Source organism: Mycetomoellerius zeteki, unplaced genomic scaffold, assembly GCF_001594055.1.
Source record: "Mycetomoellerius zeteki isolate Tzet28-1 unplaced genomic scaffold, Tzet1.0 scaffold344, whole genome shotgun sequence".
Lineage (NCBI taxonomy): Eukaryota > Metazoa > Arthropoda > Insecta > Hymenoptera > Formicidae > Mycetomoellerius > Mycetomoellerius zeteki.
Window position 1 is genome coordinate 25,827 of NW_017257332.1, and position 8,872 is coordinate 34,698.

Genomic DNA, 8,872 nt, shown 5'->3' on the forward strand with positions numbered 1-8,872 from the left:
ATTCTATCTCTTGTTTACTCACGAAAGAAAAAATTAACTGTGTTAAGTGTAATCTCTTCGATTTTTCAATCTAACATGCTTATGAATAAAACGCGATAATTTCCTTTTCACTTTAACACCGTCAAATATTATGAATCAGTCGTAATTAATTGATTCCGTCTCGGAAAAAAAATACTTCGATAACGTTAGGGTTGGCACGTAGATCCCAAAATTAACATTTCCATAGGCTGATGAGCGACGCGACCTCGCAACTGTACGTTACATAACGAAAGTAGAGCGTACGTTTCGTATTGCTCCGCGAGCGCGCGATTGTTCCTTCAAATTTGCACATGAAAAGACGAACGACTGAATGAGAAAATTTATTTTAAAAAGAACAACATGACAAACGAGTCTCAGCGCTGAACAAGTACTTATATGCTGGTAGTGAGCTCGAGATAAATTTCATGGAAAAGCCGAAGGTACGATCGATCTTATCGTATGTCGATCTTATCGATAAATCTATCTTGATCCCGTAATCAATTCTCACACACTTGCCAAATAATATAAAAGTGTCAAAAATACATAAAAACTATAAAAAAAAAAAAATATCCGAAAAAAATTAGAATGTCTCGATTTTTATAATTATTTACCCACCCGCTTCGGTAATTGAGAGATTTCCGAATCGTCGTGCATACCATTTGCTTCGGTGCACGAAATCAATCTTGACGACGAATTATATCGAAGCCGACCCATCTGGCTTACCTGCGGAAATCCAATCGAGTCGCGCGGAATCTTTCTCTGCGCTGCGGCAGATTCCGGCAGAACCTTCGAATAACCTGACGACGATGATCTGCACGATACCTGATGAGGGCGCCGATCGCGATAAGGCGAAAAATTTGCGGCAAACGACTTGATGGAATGAACAGACGAAGGAGGTTCAAGAACGAGTGACGTGGACGTTCCACGGCGTCGACTCATATACTCTACCCGCGCCAATCTGACGTCACGGGCGCGTTTCTTATCAGCCAGGAGGTCCAACACCTGTAAAGCCCACACCTGTTGGCGGTGAGCTTAAGCGCCGTCGGAAACACGCCCAACTTGTCCGACGACGGCGACGACGGCAATGATGACGGAAGTTTTTTCGTGGAGCGCTACCCGCAGATCGCTAAAATGCATCCGGTATTTGATACCGCGTTAGTAACATTAGATCCTCATCGTTATTTTAGATGTTGAAATATCTAATTTTTTAACATTTGAATAATATTAATTCTCCAACACCGTAAAAGAGTTTTACCATTTTTACAAATCTCTAATACTCTAGAATTTTTACAATTCTCTAATACATCAAATTTTACAATTTTTAATTGAACAAGGAAAAAGTAGAACATTTATAACTTAAGGCCATTTAAAATTTTTAAGAAATGATCTAAGATGCCTTATAACGGAGCACTATGGGTCATACGTAAGAAGTAGCTAGGTTTATTAAAAAAAATAACAGTGAAAATTGAAAAGAAATTTTGAATTAACTTACACAGTCTTAACGTGATCAGTGAATATAATAAAACAATTCTACAACTAATAATTATATAACTATAATAGAATTAAAAAATCCGTAAACCTATAAATATATTGATCATTGAATATAAATAGTTGAATACAAAACTTATGAAGGGAAAATAAAATTAATTACTATTATAGATTTATAAGATGCCACTTTAGCACATATATTTTGTATTGCATTATTGTTTCCTCATGAGTGTTTAGTGTAGTGTGATCCATGGTGCTCCGAATTCTCTTGATATGGAGAACGGTGAAATATATATATCTAAAAAATGAATGATAGATATGATATTGCTTGTAGTGTAGTAAGATGAGAAGATGCATAGAAACTTGTAACTGACCTTCAATATGTATATTTTTTATCATAAAAACTATTAAAGCATCGCTAAGTGGTTAAAAAATTACTTTCGCAACACAAAAATTATTAATATCCCGAGACAACAGAGTTTAATCGCTACCATCTATTAGGTACAATTAAAACATAGGCAACAAAGTAAGAATCGTATTGTACTAGTTATATTAATCTAAACACTCTGGATTACCTTATAAACAGTCAATGACCCATGGTACTCTGTGACTCATGTGTGATGCCCCGGTCTCCCCTATATACATACATGCAGCATATATACAATACATACATATATATAATATAATACACGCGCGCGCGCATACGTGTATATCCATATACACATATTAATTTTTTATTAAAAAATATCTTTATAAAAATTTTAATGCATTGCGTCAAAACTTGGTTTTACAAATATCAATAACATCTATTCATTATTTTTAGTAACTTGAATGGAAATCTGGTTCAATTAATAAATATCATTTATTTTGCACATTACAATAGACAAATTATTATGTGATCATTTTCTGTGAAATGTTTCATCTTTTTAAATAAGCGTTTTTCACTTATGTGTGTTTCATCTTTTTATTTCTTAGGAAAAATTAAATTCCTATACTCTCAACCATTGCTCATTTTGCAAACAAGAATTATAAGAGGCTATACGCAAGATGGAATTTGGTATTTCTCACTATGGTCAGAGTAGTAGAAAATACATTTTACATATTACTATTGATGAGACGTTATGTAAAATAGATGCACCGGCATGAAGGAAATATTGTTTATGTTAACTGTACAATGCTAAATGAAATGCGAGAAACTTGAGCGCAAATCAATCATTGATTTTCAAGATGCAGTCTATCTCGTCATATAAATCCATATATAATACATTGATTGCGTATTTGAAAAATTTGCAAACTCATAAGAAATGAAATATAAAATTGATATACATTTGTGTACAAACTGAATTATTTCTGCTCGGCTATAAACAATTTTTTCAACGTGAAAATTTCATATATTCATTAATTTTTTATTTTCTCTATAGCTCGATATAAAATTATCTTCTATCAATATAATTTTATATCGACACATCAAATTATGTTTTACAATAAAGTGTCTATTACAAAAGCTGCTAAACATATAAATTGTTATTTTCCATCTTGGCCATTTATATGATATTGCAACGTTATAAATCTTAGGCGCTCCTTCGAACGTACATCTTTCAAACTTGAGACTGGACTCGGTAACACAAGGTTGAGAGTCTCGCTCTGCTCTTGGATAACGAGAAGCGGAATGAATTTACGGCCACGGTGCCGCCGTGTGCGATATCAATGGCAGAAGTAAACGAGTCGGTCGAGGCAAACACCGGAGCGACGCGACGTCAAAAGAACGGTGGAGGAACGAGGTGGAAACGAAACTGCGAGTTTTACTCCGACGATGTCACGCGGGTTTACGTGGAGGCGTTGCACCTTATCTCGTGTCCCAGTTACATCACCATACCGCGGCTTTGTTGCTGCTACATCTATTCCGATCGCAAACGACTGTCTCGTCTGCCTTGTATAAGAATGTTCTATATTTTATCTTTAACATATAAAATTCGAGTTAATTCTCCTACAAACTATCAAATTTCCTCAAACCTGTTTGCCTCAGATTGAATCTGGAATACTTCCTCGTTTCTTCCTACGGTGCTTTTTCTCGATTTCGTTTTAAACAGTTATTGTGGAACGACTTCCACCAGCAGCTAGCTTTAATTATTTCTGAAAAGAAATATTTGATTCCGATGTGGAAGAACAATAGCTAGAAAACAATTTGTTGGCTCAAAGTTAAAAATCATATAATTTTTATATCATCTGAACTAATATAATATTAGAAGATATAATTGCCCAGGAGAGAACGGAGACGTTCTGAAGATAGAAAATAGTGATATATTATTAAAAATGAACAATATATTATTATACCCGACCCTTTATTCTAAAAAATTTCTCTTTTCTTATTCTATCCAAATTTCGCAAAGGAAAAAAAATTGTAGAGTCATTCAAAATGTCATTGTTCGTTGGTATCTAGATGAAATTATCTAAATAATCTAGATGAAACGACATAATCTTATCTTTATCAGTATCTTCATCCATGTATATCTTACTTACAATTAAATAAAAAAATAACGCTTTTTTATCTAAGATATACATTTATGAAGATCATATATGTTCCATAGTAAAGATAAGATGAAGCTTTTCGTCTAGATTATCTAGATAATTTCATCTAGATATCAGTAAACACTGGTAACGGTAATCAATATCACATAGTTGCTAAGTAATAATCGTATTGTTCCAAAATTTACTGCCAGTACTGAAAATCTATAGTTTACGTTACATGCACTATAGTTTTTCAGTACTAGCAGTAAATTTTGGAACATAGCCTTCTTATACAAGAGAGAATTCCTAGAAGATCATATATTGGAAAATCAGCCGACATCGTAAAATTAGCCAATTATCCTTTGTAAAAGCAACATATATGCATATATTTACGCGCACGTATGGTCATCGAACGAAATTTATACTGATGCGTACTTATAGTGCATAATTGAAGTCGTTATATAAGTACATAACTATAAATTTAATCTGTGTAAAAGTAAAATGTAAATATTTTGAATTATAAAATCAAATTTTACTTAATACAGCACAACCAAATGTATTAAGGATTTCATCCGTTTTTATATTTATATTAAATACATATTTTTACATCAATTTGTGTACGACGGCTTTAAATTGCACTAGTGCGCACTGAGTACATCCAATCGAATTTGCTATTAGATTTCGCTTATACATAATATACGAGTATGTATGTTTGAACACACAGTCCAGATTCTCTCACCTGCATGCGTCTTTAAGTCTTTCTAGCTTGATCGAGCATTCGTACATGATGAGATCCGATGCTTTATTCTGTTGCACGGTATCTAATCTGGCCTTCAGTGCGAGGCACTCCTCTTCTAGTAATTCGATTCTACGTCAAACGTAAAAATATCGATGGATTATAGAAATAATCGATGAAAAAACCAACGGTTCGATCTTAATTAATGTCACTGGCGTATAACTGGCGTTAAGGAAAGAAAAGGCAGATTTTACAGCAGTTACAACATATATACATATATAATTTACTTATAACAAACTTTTTCAGAAATTTCACCAATCATTGGTGGTTCCTTCCTCCATTCGTAAACTCGACATCGATTTCATGCAAGACTTTGCTCTGTATCCCATATCCACTTTAGCAAGTCCCATCATTCTTTCTTTCTCCGAATCTCGCAATTTCGACTCTAACTTCGCACACCTATTCTTTTCCTCTTACGCAGCAATTCCTTTTAAATTAAATATACAATAATTGCAGACTGTGATACAAATTCTCGTGGATTTGTTAAATTTTATAACATCTATACATATATAGAATATAAAATTTATAATTCTCTTCAGCAAACAATATAACATGTATAGCCAAGAAGGGGACTTGGTTTATACAATTTTCTCTTAGCCTAAAGATACTTTTTCATGCTGACGCTCGACGCTTATTTTCGGCGTCAAAATAAGTCACGTGATAGACGTGATTGATGAATATCAAGCGTCAATTTTGATCACATGATCTATTTTGACGCTGAAAATGAGCGTCGAGCGTCAGCATGAAAAGGTACATACCTTCACTCATCCATCCATCCAAAAAACGTATTCCTAATTTACTATTTTACCTAAATGTTACATGAAAGATCATGTCAGTCTTAAAATACATACAGTATTACTCTTATAATACATACAGTATTACTCTTAAAATACATACAGTATTACTCTTACGGTCTTAAGCCCAGTGTCCACGATGCTAGAAATCCGTCCGAGATCTCGGATGAAGAAAGAATTGACCAATCGCATTGATCATGTGACTAAATTGTTTAAATGTGATTGGTTAATTCTTTCTCTCTCCGAGATCTCGGACCAATTTCTAACATCGTGGACACAAGGCTTTACTCTACGCTGCTCTACGCTCTATTACATCCCTAGCTACAAGGGAATGATCGATTAATATAGAATTAATGTCAATCGACGTTGAATTAACATCGATTTGACGTTCATCGACTAACCATTAATGGCTCAGCTGGAAAACCAGCGTACTCTCGACATGGTTACAGTCTCTACTGCTATTGTTCATTATAGACGGCGCATTAGGGTGCCGTCACATACAGTCCGCAATCCGTAATCCGCACCGGATGTCCGCAAAAGTATCTAGGGATTGCGTATGTATGTACGGCAGATATTTCTCACATAATCCGCAACTACGTGAAAAGAGTTCTGGTGCAGCCTAGTGTCCCTAAATACAGAGTCTGGCCAAGATCCCACAAAATGGCGTCTATAAGTGGTGGGGGTAAATGTTTGAGTGCGTGCACTCTGCACTTTTCACTTTCAGTGCACGAGGCCGAAAGTTATTTAGGTTATTTATAGGATACACACCGTACACACGATGCCTTCTTGTTGCATTTCAAAGTGCAATAATTCGTCAAAAAAACATTATTATATGTCTCGCATTCCAACGGACGTTAAAAGAAGAAACGAATGGGCGAATCTAAATTTGTGCAATTAAGATGCTACCGTAAAAAAACACTATTTTTTGTTAACGATGAAACATTTCAATATTTTTGTGCAATGGAAATTATAATAAGAAAATATTTACCATATGTTAAAAATACGTCGACTAATTTTTTAGAATTTTATATGAGGGAAATGCAGAACATTACATGTAATAAAATTATAAATTGCCATAATTTAATGTTAAAAATAAAAAAACGCTTTATCATATATAGAGTACGTATTTCATGCAAGCGACAATATTTAACCAAAACATATAATAGCAAAACCATGGCAATGCATTCTCTTATTAAATAATATTGTTATATAATAATAAAGCGAGAATAACTTATTTACAGTATATGAATTGCAATAAATATTTTACAATATTTCATGTTTTTAGTTCTTTAAATAAGCGCGCGATTTATCAACGTTTTCATTGGTAACGCCATTGTGTGTTCGCGCTGACGTGACCCAATCAAAAGAGATACATGACTTGACCAGACTCTGTATTTAGGGACACTAGTTATAAGTAGAGACATTGGGTGCGTTCAGCAGAACGTTTGTTTTGCAACTGTTGGAAGTTTCCTTCGCGCTAATTGGATCATATTTTTAGATCTAGAAGAATGGTCCTATCTCAGCAGACAATCATAAAACGGTTGCAAAACTGTTGAGTCTGCTGAACGCAGCCATTTTCTTATGCATTACGTGTTATGCGTTATGCAAGAGTCTGTGCTCCCCGCTTTAAGGACTGCGCACAATAGAACAAGTATTAGGCCGAAATCAGACTACGCATTGAAGATTGAGATCGAAGATTGAAGATTGAAATTTGACCAATGAGGGCAAAGGAATTTTAGTTCCTATTGTTTTGATTGGTCAAATTTCAATTTTTCAATCTTCAATCTCAATCTTTAATGCCTAGTCTGATTCTGGCCTTAGGAACAAGAATAAATATTAAGAACCTATCGGGTTTAATGATATCCGTAGTTATGAAATTGGCCAATCATAGCTGTTCCTCGGAAGAATGGAACTGTGATTGGCCAGTTTCATAACTACGGATATTATTAAACCCGATTAAGCGTGCCGTGTAGCAGAAGTCAATATTAGAGACCCTCTAATCAGAGTCGCGACACGAGAAAAAGAGACTCTAGTTAGAGACTTTCTTCACGGTCTCTTTCTCTTAAGGGTCTCTAGTTTCAGCAAAATCACACGAAAGAGAGAGGAATACGTTGTGTCTCTTTTTAACCTTGATAGTTTCTCGTGAGTTGTGACATATCTTTCTGCTCTTGAAGATTAATACGACTTATTAGAAGATTAATAAAAATAATTGCAAAATGGTTGGGTGTGCAGCCCCATTTTGCACTAATTCTGCAGCGAAAGGCTACGTAATGAAAATATTTCCGCGTGATGCTAAACGTCGAACATTATGGGCAATAAATGTTGGAAAAAATTGAACACCAACGAAAAATGCATATCTATGATAAAAATGCATAACTTTGATAAAAAAAAAAGATAAAACATAATTCTTTTAGTAAACATTACTTCCACATATAATGTGAAAAATCTATCTAGTAATAATAATACTTAAAAATGTTTAATTCTAACAATAATACAAATGTATATACTTTGGGCGATATCCGTATCGGAACACTAAAAATCGATTATATCGATTCGAAGTAGACGAAGTTTTTAACCTTGTTAAAAAAAAAGAAACGATTCTTTGTAAAAATGTTGGTTTAAAATGGCACCATCTTGGTTGGAAAAATTGATTTTTGCAAAATAAGTTAATTTACAAACGAATTTTAGCGTATCGATACGCGCATCGCCCATTCCTACAATATAGATATTTTATAGGCGGAAATTGCTGAAAAATGGCGGACCAATCAAAACTGGCTGTCTGATGTCGCGACTCTGATTAGAGGATCTCTAATTAATATTGAAGTGATTAAGAGTAAAAAACTGATAACATTGTACTAATTTTATGATTTATTAGTTTAATAAACGTGTTTATCGGTGTATATGCATTTAAAACTCAATGACCGATATTCACGGTCAGTTCTTATATTCAAGATCGTCTTAAGTTCAGTCGTGAGGTGTCACGAACCAATCAAAGAACCGCATTAGCATATTAAGGCCGGTATTCATAGTCAGTTCTTATATTCAAGACCGTCTTAAGTTCAATCTTGAGATGTCACGAACCAATCAGAGGGCTGTATTAGTATCTTAAGACATTACTTAAGGCCGGAATCAGACTACGCATTGAAGATTGAGATTGAAGATTGAAATTTGACCAATAAGGACAAAGAAATTTTAGCTCCTTTCATTTCGATTGGTCAAATTTGAATTTTTCAATCTTCAATCTCAATCTTCAATGCATAGTCTGATT